At 54.2% G+C, this 17,565-nt stretch overlaps 7 non-coding genes across 7 annotated transcripts; all 7 read right to left on the bottom strand.

Annotated features, from left to right (window-relative positions):
* Positions 1-1,795: 1,795 nt before the first annotated feature.
* LOC130843592 (small nucleolar RNA SNORD115) lies at positions 1,796-1,876 on the bottom strand. Its single transcript, XR_009051047.1, has one exon. It is a non-coding gene; the product is annotated as a small nucleolar RNA SNORD115 (small nucleolar RNA).
* A 2,512-nt stretch (positions 1,877-4,388) lies between these two features.
* Positions 4,389-4,469, bottom strand: LOC130843587 (small nucleolar RNA SNORD115). The gene has a single exon (XR_009051043.1). It is a non-coding gene; the product is annotated as a small nucleolar RNA SNORD115 (small nucleolar RNA).
* A 2,512-nt stretch (positions 4,470-6,981) lies between these two features.
* LOC130843586 (small nucleolar RNA SNORD115) lies at positions 6,982-7,062 on the bottom strand. The gene has a single exon (XR_009051042.1). It is a non-coding gene; the product is annotated as a small nucleolar RNA SNORD115 (small nucleolar RNA).
* Positions 7,063-9,574: 2,512 nt separating this feature from the next.
* Positions 9,575-9,655, bottom strand: LOC130843593 (small nucleolar RNA SNORD115). The gene has a single exon (XR_009051048.1). It is a non-coding gene; the product is annotated as a small nucleolar RNA SNORD115 (small nucleolar RNA).
* Positions 9,656-12,167: 2,512 nt separating this feature from the next.
* On the bottom strand, positions 12,168-12,248 carry LOC130843580 (small nucleolar RNA SNORD115). The gene has a single exon (XR_009051035.1). It is a non-coding gene; the product is annotated as a small nucleolar RNA SNORD115 (small nucleolar RNA).
* A 2,512-nt stretch (positions 12,249-14,760) lies between these two features.
* Positions 14,761-14,841, bottom strand: LOC130843588 (small nucleolar RNA SNORD115). Its single transcript, XR_009051044.1, has one exon. It is a non-coding gene; the product is annotated as a small nucleolar RNA SNORD115 (small nucleolar RNA).
* A 2,513-nt stretch (positions 14,842-17,354) lies between these two features.
* On the bottom strand, positions 17,355-17,435 carry LOC130843585 (small nucleolar RNA SNORD115). Its single transcript, XR_009051041.1, has one exon. It is a non-coding gene; the product is annotated as a small nucleolar RNA SNORD115 (small nucleolar RNA).
* Between the last annotated feature and the right edge of the window lie 130 nt (positions 17,436-17,565).

Below are 17,565 nucleotides of genomic sequence, written 5' to 3'. Positions count from 1 at the left end.
CGTGTGCTGGCCGATGTCACACTTGGCTTGTCCACGTGCACAACACCCAGACAATGAGGCCTTTATGTCCCACACAGTGGACATTCACAGGAGCTGGAGGGAGCTCTCTTGGGAGGCAGTGGCTCCCGTAGAGGAAGGCCAGCCCAAGAGATGCCACAGGCCTGTATCTGTATGCAGAACCCATGAAAGGGCCTGTCTGAGAAAACTGGCCTATCTGAGGGCCCATGATCCCTCACAGAGACCTGGGAAACCCCATTCCAGCAAGGGACCAGCCCTTCAGCTCTCACAAGAGCCAAGAGCATCTAGCTGCCAAGTCCCTGATGAAGGGTCTTTGTTGCCTCTCACCACCTCGAGGCCTGGCCCCATATCCTCATAACCAACACTTCTTGGAAGTCACTCAAGCACACCCCACAACTGACCATAAGCTCAGTCCATCCTCGTGCTCTGCCTCGACATGCACAGAGATCTGCGTGGTTGCTCCCCAGGGCAACACGTAATGAAATGGTGCCTCCATGCTCAGTCTTACTACACTTCAGGTCAATCGAGTTGAATTTCACGGCCCGCATTCCGATCTGGTGGATGGGGAGCCACGTCAAGCATTCCTCCTTGGGGACCACAGAGATTCCCAAACAGGGCCAATTTCTTCTGTGACAGCATTCCCTACTGTGGCCCGTGCAAGGCCACCAAACAACAGCCATGCAGCTACACCCTCCTCAGCCCACATCCCGGGACCACCCCTCCCCTTCAGGTCAACAGGGCCTCACGATGGACATGATAACGCGATGCCCAAGGGCTCTGCAAAGCCTTCATGGGGCAATGGACACCCAGAAGCCTTTTCTCCTCTGGAGGGGGCTCTCTGACAAACCAGTGGCTTCTGGAGAGGACGACCAACCCAGGAGAAGCTATGGTCCTGTGTATGCATGCAGACCCCATCAGAGGCCCCATTCGGATCAGTTGGCTCCAACAAAGCACCATGATCCCTCACAGAGTCCTAGCGCAACCCCATTGAAGACCAGGGCATGGCTTCCAGCCCTTGAAATAACCAGGAGCATCCTGCCTCCAAGCACCTGAGGATGGGCTCCTGCCTGCCTCTCACCATCTCTAGGCAGGGGGCATGAGCCTTCCCTACTGACAGGTTTTGGGAAGCAATAAAGCACACACCACAAGGGACCATTCCCTCAGTTGGTGATCATACTCTGGCGCTAGGTGCACAGAGGTCTCTAGAGATGTTCCGCTTGGGGCCAAGGAAGAAAACACTGCCTCGATGTGCTCTCTGACTAGAATACAGCTCTAATGAAGGCATGTGAGTGCACCAGATGTGAGCCCATAAATTTGGGGCTGCAGCAGACATTCCTCCTTGGTAGGCAGGAGGTTGCCAAAAGACTACCCTGTACTGCCTGCTGTGAGGGTGGCCAGCCCATAGTTCAAAATTCTCTTTGGCCTATCGGTAGCAACCAAAAGAGCCACTCACTGCGGAACACTCTGGCTGTGGTGAGTCCATTCCAAGGCTTGGCCTGAAACACAAAATTCAAAGCACAAAGGCTTAAGGAAAGACTCCACCCATGGCCTCAGAACATGTGGGCCCTGGCACTATGGAGCAGGATAGAAAACCAAAGGTGGCAATACATCTTGGATATGTGGAAGCCTCCGACGCTCGGAGGAGTCTCAAAGGATTTCCTCGAGGGAGAGGCTGCTCCAACACCCACACCCACACACCCACCCGTACCCACACCCACACCCAGGGCTCTGCAATGGACCAAAAATGCAGGCCATCCTGCCCCTGGATCCCTCTGTTAGGCCTCAGCGTAATCCTATTGAGCATGATTTTTTGGTCATCAGCTCTCTTCAGGACCATATGAGTTCTCATCATCGACCCAACTGAGGCCCTCCTCACTCACCTGCGCCCTGCCACATGTGAAGGCTTACCTCAGATGCTTCCTGGAAAGAAGGATGCCTGAAGGGATGTGCCATTCTGTCGAATCCACGTGCTGGGCCAAGGCTCATGGTGATTGCCCTAGGGAACATAGGCCAGACACAGATCTTCATTTCTCTGGGGACGATGGCTGCCAAGAGGTGAGAAGGACAGCTGTGAGAACTCCAACTCCATGCTAGATGCATTGGGGGACGTGTGTGTCACATGCTCATGCATCGAATGATGCTACAAGAAATACCTGCAGCAATACATCCAGGAACATAGGGCCCAAATGTACCTCCACGCAGAGACAGGAACACATAGCTGAAACGCATACAAACAGCTCCCTACATAGCTTCCTTCCTGCCTCCCTTCCTCCAGAATGCTCTAGCTCCCTCCCTTTCGACCCTCGTCCTTGGCTCACTCCCTCCATCCATCCATACTTACAAAGATGAAGGCATGAGTGGACAGGTGGATCAATGCCATCTTATGTACCTTAATACTGTGTCAGGGGCAGATGAAATAACCAGTACGTATATGTCTCCCCAGGGAAGGACTAGCCTCATGGATCCTCCAGGCAGCACAAGGCCTGGCACCAGGTCTGCTTGGTGGGGAAAACACTGGGGGTGTTTCTGGGGGGAATGGAGACATTCCTCTGGGCCCCACCCTGGTGTGGGTAAGCGTGTGCTGGCCGATGTCACACTTGGCTTGTCCATGTGCACAACACCCAGACAATGAGGCCTTTATGTCCCACACAGTGGACATTCACAGGAGCTGGTGGGAGCTCTCTTGGTAGGCAGTGACTCCCGTAGAGGAAGGCCAGCCCAAGAGATGCCACAGGCCTGTATCTGTATGCAGAACCCATGAAAGGGCCTGTCTGAGAAAACTGGCCTATCTGAGGGCCCATGATCCCTCACAGAGACCTGGGAAACCCCATTCCAGCAAGGGACCAGCCCTTCAGCTCTCACAAGAGCCAAGAGCATCTAGCTGCCAAGTCCCTGATGAAGGGTCCTTGTTGCCTCTCACCACCTCCAGGCCTGGCCCCACATCCTCCCAACCAACACTTCTTGGAAGTCACTCAAGCACACCCCACAACTGACCATAAGCTCAGTACATCCTCGTGCTCTGCCTCGACATGCACAGAGATCTGCGTGGTTGCTCCCCAGGGCAACACGTAATGAAGTGGTGCCTCCATGGTCAGTCTTACTACACTTCAGGTCAATCGAGTTGAATTTCACGGCCCGCATTCCGATCTGGTGGATGGGGAGCCACGTCAAGCATTCCTCCTTGGGGACCACAGAGATTCCCAAACAGGGCCAATTTCTTCTGTGGCAGCATTCCCTACTGTGGCCCGTGCAAGGCCACCAAACAACAGCCATGCAGCTACACCCTCCTAAGCCCACATCCCGGGACCACCCCTCCCCTTCAGGTCAACAGTGCCTCACGATGGACATGATAACGCGATGCCCAAGGGCTCTGCAAAGCCTTCATGGGGGAATGGACACCCAGAAGCCTTTTCTCCTCTGGAGGGGGCTCTTTGACAAACCAGTGGCTTCTGGAGAGGAAGACCAACCCAGGAGAAGCTATGGTCCTGTGTATGCATGCAGACCCCATTAGAGGCCCCATTCGGATCAGTTGGCTCCAACAAAGCACCGTGATCCCTCACAGAGTCCTAGCACAACCCCATTGAAGACCAGGGCATGGCTTCCAGCCCTTGAAATAACCAGCAGCATCCTGCCTCCAAGCACCTGAGGATGGGCTCCTGCCTGCCTCTCACCATCTCTAGGCAGGGGGCATGAGCCTTCCCTACTGACAGGTTTTGGGAAGCCATAAAGCACACACCACAAGGGACCATTCCCTCAGTTGGTGATCATATTCTGGCGCTAGGTGCACAGAGGTCTCTAGAGATGTTCCGCCTGGGGCCAAGGAAGAAAACACTGCCTCGATGTGCTCTCTGACTAGAATACAGCTCTAATGAAGGCATGTGAGTGCACCAGATGTGAGCCCATAAATTTGGGGCAGCAGCAGACATTCCTCCTTGGTAGGCAGGAGGTTGCCAAAAGACTACCCTGTACTGCCTGCTGTGAGGGCGGCCAGCCCATAGTTCAAAATTCTCATTGGCCTATCGGTAGCAACCAAAAGAGCCACTCACTGCGGAACACTCTGGCTGTGGTGAGTCCATTCCAAGGCTTGGCCTGAAACACAAAATTCAAAGCAGAAAGGCTTAAGGAAAGACTCCACCCATGGCCTCAGAACATGTGGGCCCTGGCACTATGGAGCAGGATAGAAAACCAAAGGTGGCAATACATCTTGGATATGTGGAAGCCTCAGACGCTCGGAGGAGTCTCAAAGGATTCCCTCGAGGGAGAGGCTGCTCCAACACCCACACCCACACACCCACCCGTACCCACACCCACACCCAGGGCTCTGCAATGGACCAAAAATGCAGGCCATCCTGCCCCTGGATCCCTCTGTTAGGCGTCAGCGTAATCCTATTGAGCATGATTTTTTGGTCATCAGCTCTCTTCAGGACCATATGAGTTCTCATCATCAACCCAACTGAGGCCCTCCTCACTCACCTGCGCCCTGCCACATGTGAAGGCTTACCTCAGATGCTTCCTGGAAAGAAGGATGCCTGAAGGGATGTGCCATTCTGTCGAATCCACGTGCTGGGCCAAGGCTCATGGTGATTGCCCTAGGGAACATAGGCCAGACACAGATCTTCATTTCTCTGGGGACGATGGCTGCCAAGAGGTGAGAAGGACAGCTGTGAGAACTCCAACTCCATGCTAGATGCATTGGGGCACGTGTGTGCCACACGCTCATGCATCGAATGATGCTACAAGAAATACCTGCAGCAATACATCCAGGAACATAGGGCCCAAATGTACCTCCACGCAGAGACAGGAACACATAGCTGAAACGCATACAAACAGCTCCCTACATAGCTTCCTTCCTGCCTCCCTTCCTCCAGAATGCTCTAGCTCCCTCCCTTTCGACCCTCGTCCTTGGCTCACTCCCTCCATCCATCCATACTTACAAAGATGAAGGCATGAGCGGACAGGTGGATCAATGCCATCTTATGTACCTTAATACTGTGTCAGGGGCAGATGAAATAACCAGTACGTATATGTCTCCCCAGGGAAGGACTAGCCTCATGGATCCTCCAGGCAGCACAAGGCCTGGCACCAGGTCTGCTTGGCGGGGAAAACACTGGGGGTGTTTCTGGGGGGAATGGAGACATTCCTCTGGGCCCCACCCTGGTGTGGGCAAGCGTGTGCTGGCCGATGTCACACTTGGCTTGTCCATGTGCACAACACCCAGACAATGAGGCCTTTATGTCCCACACAGTGGACATTCACAGGAGCTGGAGGGAGCTCTCTTGGTAGGCAGTGGCTCCCGTAGAGGAAGGCCAGCCCAAGAGATGCCACAGGCCTGTATCTGTATGCAGAACCCATGAAAGGGCCTGTCTGAGAAAACTGGCCTATCTGAGGGCCCATGATCCCTCACAGAGACCTGGGAAACCCCATTCCAGCAAGGGACCAGCCCTTCAGCTCTCACAAGAGCCAAGAGCATCTAGCTGCCAAGTCCCTGATGAAGAGTCCTTGTTGCCTCTCACCACCTACAGGCCTGGCCCCACATCCTCCCAACCAACACTTTTTGTAAGTCACTCAAGCACACCCCACAACTGACCATAAGCTCAGTCCATCCTCGTGCTCTGCCTCGACATGCACAGAGATCTGCGTGGTTGCTCCCCAGGGCAACACGTAATGAAATGGTGCCTCCATGGTCAGTCTTACTACACTTCAGGTCAATCGAGTTGAATTTCACGGCCCGCATTCCGATCTGGTGGATGGGGAGCCACGTCAAGCATTCCTCCTTGGGGACCACAGAGATTCCCAAACAGGGCCAATTTCTTCTGTGGCAGCATTCCCTACTGTGGCCCGTGCAAGGCCACCAAACAACAGCCATGCAGCTACACCCTCCTAAGCCCACATCCCGGGACCACCCCTCCCCTTCAGGTCAACAGGGCCTCACGATGGACATGATAACGCGATGCCCAAGGGCTCTGCAAAGCCTTCATGGGGGAATGGACACCCAGAAGCCTTTTCTCCTCTGGAGGGGGCTCTTTGACAAACCAGTGGCTTCTGGAGAGGAAGACCAACCCAGGAGAAGCTATGGTCCTGTGTATGCATGCAGACCCCATTAGAGGCCCCATTCGGATCAGTTGGCTCCAACAAAGCACCGTGATCCCTCACAGAGTCCTAGCACAACCCCATTGAAGACCAGGGCATGGCTTCCAGCCCTTGAAATAACCAGCAGCATCCTGCCTCCAAGCACCTGAGGATGGGCTCCTGCCTGCCTCTCACCATCTCTAGGCAGGGGGCATGAGCCTTCCCTACTGACAGGTTTTGGGAAGCCATAAAGCACACACCACAAGGGACCATTCCCTCAATTGGTGATCATATTCTGGCGCTAGGTGCACAGAGGTCTCTAGAGATGTTCCGCTTGGGGCCAAGGAAGAAAACACTGCCTCGATGTGCTCTCTGACTAGAATACAGCTCTAATGAAGGCATGTGAGTGCACCAGATGTGAGCCCATAAATTTGGGGCAGCAGCAGACATTCCTCCTTGGTAGGCAGGAGGTTGCCAAAAGACTACCCTGTACTGCCTGCTGTGAGGGTGGCCAGCCCATAGTTCAAAATTCTCTTTGGCCTATCGGTAGCAACCAAAAGAGCCACTCACTGCGGAACACTCTGGCTGTGGTGAGTCCATTCCAAGGCTTGGCCTGAAACACAAAATTCAAAGTAGAAAGGCTTAAGGAAAGACTCCACCCATGGCCTCAGAACATGTGGGCCCTGGCACTATGGAGCAGGATAGAAAACCAAAGGTGGCAATACATCTTGGATATGTGGAAGCCTCAGACGCTCGGAGGAGTCTCAAAGGATTCCCTCGAGGGAGAGGCTGCTCCAACACCCACACCCACACACCCACCCGTACCCACACCCACACCCAGGGCTCTGCAATGGACCAAAAATGCAGGCCATCCTGCCCCTGGATCCCTCTGTTAGGCGTCAGCGTAATCCTATTGAGCATGATTTTTTGGTCATCAGCTCTCTTCAGGACCATATGAGTTCTCATCATCAACCCAACTGAGGCCCTCCTCACTCACCTGCGCCCTGCCACATGTGAAGGCTTACCTCAGATGCTTCCTGGAAAGAAGGATGCCTGAAGGGATGTGCCATTCTGTCGAATCCACGTGCTGGGCCAAGGCTCATGGTGATTGCCCTAGGGAACATAGGCCAGACACAGATCTTCATTTCTCTGGGGACGATGGCTGCCAAGAGGTGAGAAGGACAGCTGTGAGAACTCCAACTCCATGCTAGATGCATTGGGGCACGTGTGTGCCACACGCTCATGCATCGAATGATGCTACAAGAAATACCTGCAGCAATACATCCAGGAACATAGGGCCCAAATGTACCTCCACGCAGAGACAGGAACACATAGCTGAAACGCATACAAACAGCTCCCTACATAGCTTCCTTCCTGCCTCCCTTCCTCCAGAATGCTCTAGCTCCCTCCCTTTCGACCCTCGTCCTTGGCTCACTCCCTCCATCCATCCATACTTACAAAGATGAAGGCATGAGCGGACAGGTGGATCAATGCCATCTTATGTACCTTAATACTGTGTCAGGGGCAGATGAAATAACCAGTACGTATATGTCTCCCCAGGGAAGGACTAGCCTCATGGATCCTCCAGGCAGCACAAGGCCTGGCACCAGGTCTGCTTGGCGGGGAAAACACTGGGGGTGTTTCTGGGGGGAATGGAGACATTCCTCTGGGCCCCACCCTGGTGTGGGCAAGCGTGTGCTGGCCGATGTCACACTTGGCTTGTCCATGTGCACAACACCCAGACAATGAGGCCTTTATGTCCCACACAGTGGACATTCACAGGAGCTGGAGGGAGCTCTCTTGGTAGGCAGTGGCTCCCGTAGAGGAAGGCCAGCCCAAGAGATGCCACAGGCCTGTATCTGTATGCAGAACCCATGAAAGGGCCTGTCTGAGAAAAATGGCCTATCTGAGGGCCCATGATCCCTCACAGAGACCTGGGAAACCCCATTCCAGCAAGGGACCAGCCCTTCAGCTCTCACAAGAGCCAAGAGCATCTAGCTGCCAAGTCCCTGATGAAGGGTCCTTGTTGCCTCTCACCACCTACAGGCCTGGCCCCACATCCTCCCAACCAACACTTTTTGTAAGTCACTCAAGCACACCCCACAACTGACCATAAGCTCAGTCCATCCTCGTGCTCTGCCTCGACATGCACAGAGATCTGCGTGGTTGCTCCCCAGGGCAACACGTAATGAAGTGGTGCCTCCATGGTCAGTCTTACTACACTTCAGGTCAATCGAGTTGAATTTCACGGCCCGCATTCCGATCTGGTGGATGGGGAGCCACGTCAAGCATTCCTCCTTGGGGACCACAGAGATTCCCAAACAGGGCCAATTTCTTCTGTGGCAGCATTCCCTACTGTGGCCCGTGCAAGGCCACCAAACAACAGCCATGCAGCTACACCCTCCTAAGCCCACATCCCGGGACCACCCCTCCCCTTCAGGTCAACAGGGCCTCACGATGGACATGATAACGCGATGCCCAAGGGCTCTGCAAAGCCTTCATGGGGGAATGGACACCCAGAAGCCTTTTCTCCTCTGGAGGGGGCTCTTTGACAAACCAGTGGCTTCTGGAGAGGAAGACCAACCCAGGAGAAGCTATGGTCCTGTGTATGCATGCAGACCCCATTAGAGGCCCCATTCGGATCAGTTGGCTCCAACAAAGCACCGTGATCCCTCACAGAGTCCTAGCACAACCCCATTGAAGACCAGGGCATGGCTTCCAGCCCTTGAAATAACCAGCAGCATCCTGCCTCCAAGCACCTGAGGATGGGCTCCTGCCTGCCTCTCACCATCTCTAGGCAGGGGGCATGAGCCTTCCCTACTGACAGGTTTTGGGAAGCCATAAAGCACACACCACAAGGGACCATTCCCTCAATTGGTGATCATATTCTGGCGCTAGGTGCACAGAGGTCTCTAGAGATGTTCCGCTTGGGGCCAAGGAAGAAAACACTGCCTCGATGTGCTCTCTGACTAGAATACAGCTCTAATGAAGGCATGTGAGTGCACCAGATGTGAGCCCATAAATTTGGGGCAGCAGCAGACATTCCTCCTTGGTAGGCAGGAGGTTGCCAAAAGACTACCCTGTACTGCCTGCTGTGAGGGTGGCCAGCCCATAGTTCAAAATTCTCTTTGGCCTATCGGTAGCAACCAAAAGAGCCACTCACTGCGGAACACTCTGGCTGTGGTGAGTCCATTCCAAGGCTTGGCCTGAAACACAAAATTCAAAGTAGAAAGGCTTAAGGAAAGACTCCACCCATGGCCTCAGAACATGTGGGCCCTGGCACTATGGAGCAGGATAGAAAACCAAAGGTGGCAATACATCTTGGATATGTGGAAGCCTCAGACGCTCGGAGGAGTCTCAAAGGATTCCCTCGAGGGAGAGGCTGCTCCAACACCCACACCCACACACCCACCCGTACCCACACCCACACCCAGGGCTCTGCAATGGACCAAAAATGCAGGCCATCCTGCCCCTGGATCCCTCTGTTAGGCCTCAGCGTAATCCTATTGAGCATGATTTTTTGGTCATCAGCTCTCTTCAGGACCATATGAGTTCTCATCATCAACCCAACTGAGGCCCTCCTCACTCACCTGCGCCCTGCCACATGTGAAGGCTTACCTCAGATGCTTCCTGGAAAGAAGGATGCCTGAAGGGATGTGCCATTCTGTCGAATCCACGTGCTGGGCCAAGGCTCATGGTGATTGCCCTAGGGAACATAGGCCAGACACAGATCTTCATTTCTCTGGGGACGATGGCTGCCAAGAGGTGAGAAGGACAGCTGTGAGAACTCCAACTCCATGCTAGATGCATTGGGGGACGTGTGTGCCACACGCTCATGCATCGAATGATGCTACAAGAAATACCTGCAGCAATACATCCAGGAACATAGGGCCCAAATGTACCTCCACGCAGAGACAGGAACACATAGCTGAAACACATACAAACAGCTCCCTACATAGCTTCCTTCCTGCCTCCCTTCCTCCAGAATGCTCTAGCTCCCTCCCTTTCGACCCTCGTCCTTGGCTCACTCCCTCCATCCATCCATACTTACAAAGATGAAGGCATGAGCGGACAGGTGGATCAATGCCATCTTATGTACCTTAATACTGTGTCAGGGGCAGATGAAATAACCAGTACGTATATGTCTCCCCAGGGAAGGACTAGCCTCATGGATCCTCCAGGCAGCACAAGGCCTGGCACCAGGTCTGCTTGGCGGGAAAAACACTGGGGGTGTTTCTGGGGGGAATGGAGACATTCCTCTGGGCCCCACCCTGGTGTGGGCAAGCGTGTGCTGGCCGATGTCACACTTGGCTTGTCCATGTGCACAACACCCAGACAATGAGGCCTTTATGTCCCACACAGTGGACATTCACAGGAGCTGGAGGGAGCTCTCTTGGTAGGCAGTGGCTCCCGTAGAGGAAGGCCAGCCCAAGAGATGCCACAGGCCTGTATCTGTATGCAGAACCCATGAAAGGGCCTGTCTGAGAAAACTGGCCTATCTGAGGGCCCATGATCCCTCACAGAGACCTGGGAAACCCCATTCCAGCAAGGGACCAGCCCTTCAGCTCTCACAAGAGCCAAGAGCATCTAGCTGCCAAGTCCCTGATGAAGGGTCCTTGTTGCCTCTCACCACCTCCAGGCCTGGCCCCATATCCTCATAACCAACACTTCTTGGAAGTCACTCAAGCACACCCCACAACTGACCATAAGCTCAGTCCATCCTCGTGCTCTGCCTCGACATGCACAGAGATCTGCGTGGTTGCTCCCCAGGGCAACACGTAATGAAATGGTGCCTCCATGGTCAGTCTTACTCCACTTCAGGTCAATCGAGTTGAATTTCACGGCCCGCATTCCGATCTGGTGGATGGGGAGCCACGTCAAGCATTCCTCCTTGGGGACCACAGAGATTCCCAAACAGGGCCAATTTCTTCTGTGACAGCATTCCCTACTGTGGCCCGTGCAAGGCCACCAAACAACAGCCATGCAGCTACACCCTCCTCAGCCCACATCCCGGGACCACCCCTCCCCTTCAGGTCAACAGGGCCTCACGATGGACATGATAACGCGATGCCCAAGGGCTCTGCAAAGCCTTCATGGGGCAATGGACACCCAGAAGCCTTTTCTCCTCTGGAGGGGGCTCTCTGACAAACCAGTGGCTTCTGGAGAGGACGACCAACCCAGGAGAAGCTATGGTCCTGTGTATGCATGCAGACCCCATCAGAGGCCCCATTCGGATCAGTTGGCTCCAACAAAGCACCATGATCCCTCACAGAGTCGTAGCGCAACCCCATTGAAGACCAGGGCATGGCTTCCAGCCCTTGAAATAACCAGGAGCATCCTGCCTCCAAGCACCTGAGGATGGGCTCCTGCCTGCCTCTCACCATCTCTAGGCAGGGGGCATGAGCCTTCCCTACTGACAGGTTTTGGGAAGCCATAAAGCACACACCACAAGGGACCATTCCCTCAGTTGGTGATCATACTCTGGCGCTAGGTGCACAGAGGTCTCTAGAGATGTTCCGCTTGGGGCCAAGGAAGAAAACACTGCCTCGATGTGCTCTCTGACTAGAATACAGCTCTAATGAAGGCATGTGAGTGCACCAGATGTGAGCCCATAAATTTGGGGCTGCAGCAGACATTCCTCCTTGGTAGGCAGGAGGTTGCCAAAAGACTACCCTGTACTGGCTGCTGTGAGGGTGGCCAGCCCATAGTTCAAAATTCGCTTTGGCCTATCGGTAGCAACCAAAAGAGCCACTCACTGAGGAACACTCTGGCTGTGGTGAGTCCATTCCAAGGCTTGTCCTGAAACACAAAATTCAAAGCAGAAAGGCTTAAGGAAAGACTCCACCCATGGCCTCAGAACATGTGGGCCCTGGCACTATGGAGCAGGATAGAAAACCAAAGGTGGCAATACATCTTGGATATGTGGAAGCCTCCGACGCTCGGAGGAGTCTCAAAGGATTTCCTCGAGTTAGAGGCTGCTCCAACACCCACACCCACACACCCACCCGTACCCACACCCACACCCAGGGCTCTGCAATGGACCAAAAATGCAGGCCATCCTGCCCCTGGATCCCTCTGTTAGGCCTCAGCGTAATCCTATTGAGCATGATTTTTTGGTCATCAGCTCTCTTCAGGACCATATGAGTTCTCATCATCGACCCAACTGAGGCCCTCCTCACTCACCTGCGCCCTGCCACATGTGAAGGCTTACCTCAGATGCTTCCTGGAAAGAAGGATGCCTGAAGGGATGTGCCATTCTGTCGAATCCACGTGCTGGGCCAAGGCTCATGGTGATTGCCCTAGGGAACATAGGCCAGACACAGATCTTCATTTCTCTGGGGACGATGGCTGCCAAGAGGTGAGAAGGACAGCTGTGAGAACTCCAACTCCATGCTAGATGCATTGGGGGACGTGTGTGTCACACGCTCATGCATCGAATGATGCTACAAGAAATACCTGCAGCAATACATCCAGGAACATAGGGCCCAAATGTACCTCCACGCAGAGACAGGAACACATAGCTGAAACGCATACAAACAGCTCCCTACATAGCTTCCTTCCTGCCTCCCTTCCTCCAGAATGCTCTAGCTCCCTCCCTTTCGACCCTCGTCCTTGGCTCACTCCCTCCATCCATCCATACTTACAAAGGTGAAGGCATGAGTGGACAGGTGGATCAATGCCATCTTATGTACCTTAATAATGGGTCAGGGGCAGATGAAATAACCAGTACGTATATGTCTCCCCAGGGAAGGACTAGCCTCATGGATCCCCCAGGCAGCACAAGGCCTGGCACCAGGTCTGCTTGGCGGTGAAAACACTGGGGGTGTTTCTGGGGGGAATGGAGACATTCCTCTGGGCCCCACCCTGGTGTGGGCAAGCGTGTGCTGGCCGATGTCACACTCGGCTTGTCCATGTGCACAACACCCAGACAATGAGGCCTTTATGTCCCACACAGTGGACATTCACAGGAGCTGGAGGGAGCTCTCTTGGTAGGCAGTGACTCCCGTAGAGGAAGGCCAGCCCAAGAGATGCCACAGGCCTGTATCTGTATGCAGAACCCATGAAAGGGCCTGTCTGAGAAAACTGGCCTATCTGAGGGCCCATGATCCCTCACAGAGACCTGGGAAACCCCATTCCAGCAAGGGACCAGCCCTTCAGCTCTCACAAGAGCCAAGAGCATCTAGCTGCCAAGTCCCTGATGAAGGGTCCTTGTTGCCTCTCACCACCTCCAGGCCTGGCCCCACATCCTCCCAACCAACACTTCTTGGAAGTCACTCAAGCACACCCCACAACTGACCATAAGCTCAGTCCATCCTCGTGCTCTGCCTCGACATGCACAGAGATCTGCGTGGTTGCTCCCCAGGGCAACACATAATGAAATGGTGCCTCCATGCTCAGTCTTACTACACTTCAGGTCAATCGAATTGAATTTCAAGGCCCACATTCCGAACTGGTGGATGGGGAGCCACGTCAAGCATTCCTCCTTGGGGACCACAGAGATTCCCAAACAGGGCCAATTTCTTCTGTGGCAGCATTCCCTACTGTGGCCCGTGCAAGGCCACCAAACAACAGCCATGCAGCTACACCCTCCTCAGCCCACATCCCGGGACCACCGCTCCCCTTCAGGTCAACAGGGCCTCACGATGGACATGATAAGGGGATGCCCAAGGGCTCTGCAAAGCCTTCATGGGGAAATGGACACCCAGAAGCCTCTTCTCCTCTGGAGGGGGCTCTCTGACAAACCAGTGGCTTCCGGAGAGGACGACCAACCCAGGAGAAGCTATGGTCCTGTGTATGCATGCAGACCCCATCAGAGGTCCCATTCGGAACAAGTGGCTCCAACAAAGCACCATGATCCCTCACAGAATCCTGGCACAACCCCATTGAAGACCACGGCAATGCTTCCAGCCCTTGAAATAACCAGCAGCATCCTGCCTCCAAGCACCTGAGGATGGGCTCCTGCCTGCCTCTCACCATCTCTAGGCAGGGGGCATGAGCCTTCCCTACTGACAGGTTTTGGGAAGCCATAAAGCACACACCACAAGGGACAATTCCCTCAGTTGGTGATCATACTCTGGCGCTAGGTGCACAGAGGTCTCTAGAGATGTTCCGCCTGGGGCCAAGGCAGAAAACACTGCCTCGATGTGCTCTCTGACTAGAATACAGCTCTAATGAAGGCATGTGAGTGCACCAGATGTGAGCCCATAAATTTGGGGCAGCAGAAGACATTCCTCCTTGGTAGGCAGGAGGTTGCCAAAAGACTACCCTGTACTGCCTGCTGTGAGGGCGGCCAGCCCATAGTTCAAAATTCTCTGGGGCCTATCGGTAGCAACCAAAAGAGCCACTCACTGCGGAACACTCTGGCTGTGGTGAGTCCATTCCAAGGCTTGGCCTGAAACACAAAATTCAAAGCAGATAGGCTTAAGGAAAGACTCCACCCATGGCCTCAGAACATGTGGGCCCTGGCACTATGGAGCAGGATAGAAAACCAAAGGTGGCAATACATCTTGGATATGTGGAAGCCTCCGACGCTCGGAGGAGTCTCAAAGGATTTCCTCGAGGGAGAGGCTGCTCCAACAACCACACCCACACACCCACCCGTACCCACACCCACACCCAGGGCTCTGCAATGGACCAAAAATGCAGGCCATCCTGCCCCTGGATCCCTCTGTTAGGCCTCAGCGTAATCCTATTGAGCATGATTTTTTGGTCATCAGCTCTCTTCAGGACCATATGAGTTCTCATCCTCAACCCAACTGAGGCCCTCCTCACTCACCTGCGCCCTGCCACATGTGAAGGCTTACCTCAGATGCTTCCTGGAAAGAAGGATGCCTGAAGGGATGTGCCATTCTGTCGAATCCACGTGCTGGGCCAAGGCTCATGGTGATTGCCCTAGGGAACATAGGCCAGACACAGATCTTCATTTCTCCTGGGACGATGGCTGCCAAGAGGTGAGAAGGACAGCTGTGAGAACTCCAACTCCATGCTAGATGCATTGGGGGACGTGTGTGTCACACGCTCATGCATCGAATGATGCTACAAGAAATACCTGCAGCAATACATCCAGGAACATAGGGCCCAAATGTACCTCCACGCAGAGACAGGAACACATAGCTGAAACGCATACAAACAGCTCCCTACATAGCTTCCTTCCTGCCTCCCTTCTCCAGAATGCTCTAGCTCCCTCCCTTTCGACCCTCGTCCTTGGCTCACTCCCTCCATCCATCCATACTTACAAAGATGAAGGCATGAGTGGACAGGTGGATCAATGCCATCTTATGTACCTTAATACTGTGTCAGGGGCAGATGAAATAACCAGTACGTATATGTCTCCCCAGGGAAGGACTAGCCTCATGGATCCTCCAGGCAGTACAAGGCCTGGCACCAGGTCTGCTTGGCGGGGAAAACACTGGGGGTGCTTCTGGGGGGAATGGAGACATTCCTCTGGGCCCCACCCTGGTGTGGGCAAGCGTGTGCTGGCCGATGTCACACTTGGCTTGTCCATGTGCACAACACCCAGACAATGAGGCCTTTAAATCCCACACAGTGGACATTCACAGGAGATGGAGGGAGCTCTCTTGGTAGGCAGTGGCTCCCATAGAGGAAGGCCAGCCCAAGAGATGCCACAGGCCTGTATCTGTATGCAGAACCCATGAAAGGGCCTGTCTGAGTAAACTGGCCTATCTGAGGGCCCATGATCCCTCACAGAGACCTGGGAAACCCCATTCCAGCAAGGGACCAGCCCTTCAGCTCTCACAAGAGCCAAGAGCATCTAGCTGCCAAGTCCCTGATGAAGGGTCCTTGTTGCCTCTCACCACCTCCAGGCCTGGCCCCACATCCTCCCAACCAACACTTCTTGGAAGTCACTCAAGCACACCCCACAACTGACCATAAGCTCAGTCCATCCTCGTGCTCTGCCTCGACATGCACAGAGATCTGCGTGGTTGCTCCACCCAGGGCAACACGTTATGAAATGGTGCCTCCATGCTCAGTCTTACTAAACTTCAGGTCAATCGAGTTGAATTTCACGGCCCGCATTCCGATCTGGTGGATGGGGAGCCACGTCAAGCATTCCTCCTTGGGGACCACAGAGATTCCCAAACAGGGCCAATTTCTTCTGTGGCAGCATTCCCTACTGTGGCCCGTGCAAGGCCACCAAACAACAGCCATGCAGCTACACCCTCCTCAGCCCACATCCCGGGACCACCCCTCCCCTTCAGGTCAACAGGGCCTCACGATGGACATGATAACGCGATGCCCAAGGGCTCTGCAAAGCCTTCATGGGGCAATGGACACCCAGAAGCCTTTTCTCCTCTGGAGGGGGCTCTCTGACAAACCAGTGGCTTCTGGAGAGGACGACCAACCCAGGAGAAGCTATGGTCCTGTGTATGCATGCAGACCCCATCAGAGGCCCCATTCGGATCAGTTGGCTCCAACAAAGCACCGTGATCCCTCACAGAGTTCTAGCACAACCTCATTGAAGACCAGAGCATGGCTTCCAGCCCTTGAAATAACCAGCAGCATCCTGCCTCCAAGCACCTGAGGATGGGCTCCTGCCTGCCTCTCACCATCTCTAGGCAGGGGGCATGAGCCTTCCCTACTGACAGGTTTTGGGAAGCCATAAAGCACACACCACAAGGGACCATTCCCTCAGTTGGTGATCATACTCTGGCGCTAGGTGCACAGAGGTCTCTAGAGATGTTCCGCTTGGGGCCAAGGAAGAAAACACTGCCTCGATGTGCTCTCTGACTAGAATACAGCTCTAATGAAGGCATGTGAGTGCACCCGATGTGAGCCCATAAATTTGGGGCAGCAGCAGACATTCCTCCTTGGTAGGCAGGAGGTTGCCAAAAGACTACCCTGTACTGCCTGCTGTGAGGGCGGCCAGCCCATAGTTCAAAATTCTCTGGGGCCTATCGGTAGCAACCAAAAGAGCCACTCACTGCGGAACACTCTGGCTGTGGTGAGTCCATTCCAAGGCTTGGCCTGAAACACAAAATTCAAAGCAGAAAGGCTTAAGGAAAGACTCCACCCATGGCCTCAGAACATGTGGGCCCTGGCACTATGGAGCAGGATAGAAAACCAAAGGTGGCAATACATCTTGGATATGTGGAAGCCTCAGACGCTCGGAGGAGTCTCAAAGGATTCCCTCGAGGGAGAGGCTGCTCCAACACCCACACCCACACACCCACCCGTACCCACACCCACACCCAGGGCTCTGCAATGGACCAAAAATGCAGGCCATCCTGCCCCTGGATCCCTCTGTTAGGCCTCAGCATAATCCTATTGAGCATGATTTTTTGGTCATCAGCTCTCTTCAGGACCATATGAGTTCTCATCATCAACCCAACTGAGGCCCTCCTCACTCACCTGCGCCCTGCCACATGTGAAGGCTTACCTCAGATGCTTCCTGGAAAGAAGGATGCCTGAAGGGATGTGCCATTCTGTCGAATCCACGTGCTGGGCCAAGGCTCATGG

Source organism: Hippopotamus amphibius, unplaced genomic scaffold (genome assembly GCF_030028045.1).
Source record: "Hippopotamus amphibius kiboko isolate mHipAmp2 unplaced genomic scaffold, mHipAmp2.hap2 scaffold_458, whole genome shotgun sequence".
Classification (NCBI taxonomy): domain Eukaryota; kingdom Metazoa; phylum Chordata; class Mammalia; order Artiodactyla; family Hippopotamidae; genus Hippopotamus; species Hippopotamus amphibius.
The sequence above is the reverse complement of the archived record's forward strand: the minus strand, read 5'-3'. Positions and strand labels throughout refer to the sequence as shown.